Genomic DNA, 1626 nt, shown 5'->3' on the forward strand with positions numbered 1-1626 from the left:
TGCGTTGCTTAAAGGAACCATCGTAAAACGCCTCCACGTTAGCAACAGCGACCGCCTTCTCGTTCTCTGGAACTATACTAACTATACTATTTGGTTTTTATGCATTCATTTGATCACATTTTGTTCTCCTCAAGTGTTTTTTTTTTCTTTGTTTCCAGACATTACCTACTGTACATTGAGGAAAAAAATACATAAAAATGTAGAATAAAAAATAGTTTTTCATAATTGTCTTGAAGTTCTTTTCCTGTTGAAATGTCACAGCTGAATATTCCATCAAAACTGATGTCTACTTTGTCCAATGTGGGATTTTACACTTGTAGAAAGTGAAATATAGTTATTTTACATTCAATTTCTACCAAATTAGAAATAATTTTTAACCAAAACTGGACCATTTAAAAGACTTTCGTATGAAAAGAATAATGATTTGTGCACGAAAACCTTCCATAAATGAGTTAATTGAGTTAATCAGTTAATCAGCCGCACTACAGATGTTTCTGAGGGGGATTTTTATGACGACTTTAATGTGACATTTGTGTTACAAAAAGCAGCAGCAGAGCGTCGGACAAACACACGCCGACACGAGCCGCATGACTTGTCTGTTAATCATTCACTTGTTTTTATTAAAGCACCAGCTGGACGAGGCACTGAGACACGGTTGTCTTCAGGTAGAAGCAGCGTTATGGACAGCACACAAGGGTACAGCAACATCAGCAGCATTAGGGGATGGACAGACAGTGTGTGTGTGTGGGTGGGTGTGAGAGAGAGACACATAAAAAAAAAGGGGACGGACAGAGGTGTGTGTGTGTGTTCAGCGTCACAGTATATTCAAAATAACTACTTTTCTATTTGTGCATTTATTTGGACGTCTGAATTGCGGTCATTGTCTCCTCTGTCGGGCTCTGACGCCGTCCACAGTCCTGCAGTGTGATCATCATTCACTGCGTCATCATCATCATCATCATCATCATCATCATCAGTCACTGGAGGGATTGTCCCTGCGGAGCAGAGCGATGTCTGCTGCATAGGAGCTTGTTCAAGTAAATAATGAACAAGAAGAAACACAAGGCAGACGCACACAGTACTCTACTGTATTTTACTGTACAACAAGGAAATGTCTCCCCCTGGTGGACAAACACGTAGAGAGGCTGTGTGCCTCCTTGTGTGCTGCACACACACACACACACACACACACACACACTCCCACCCTCACCATAACCATCACAACTTCATTCTGATCCTAACGCTTAACCGTAAAACCCAATTCTTAAGTCGTAAGACCCTCAAAATGTATACACACACACACACAGGTTTGTGCAGCATTCGTTGTGAGGACCCATAAAGACATAATGCATTCCCTAACCCCTTACCTTAACTTTAACCATCACAACTAAACCCTAAAATTACATCTTAACTCTCTAAAAGCCCTTTAAAGATGAGGTGAGATGAGAAATGTCCTCACTCCATATGGTTCTCACAAAGTGACACATACAAGAACACACACACACACACAGGTTTGCACAGCTATTCTTCTTAGGACACTGCACTGATAATCATTCATTTGGCATTTGCCTTATCTTAACCTTAACCTCAGAAATGAGGTTTTAGGACCAGGTTTTGGTCTCCATG

Source organism: Solea senegalensis, linkage group LG6 (assembly GCF_019176455.1).
Source record: "Solea senegalensis isolate Sse05_10M linkage group LG6, IFAPA_SoseM_1, whole genome shotgun sequence".
NCBI lineage: Eukaryota > Metazoa > Chordata > Actinopteri > Pleuronectiformes > Soleidae > Solea > Solea senegalensis.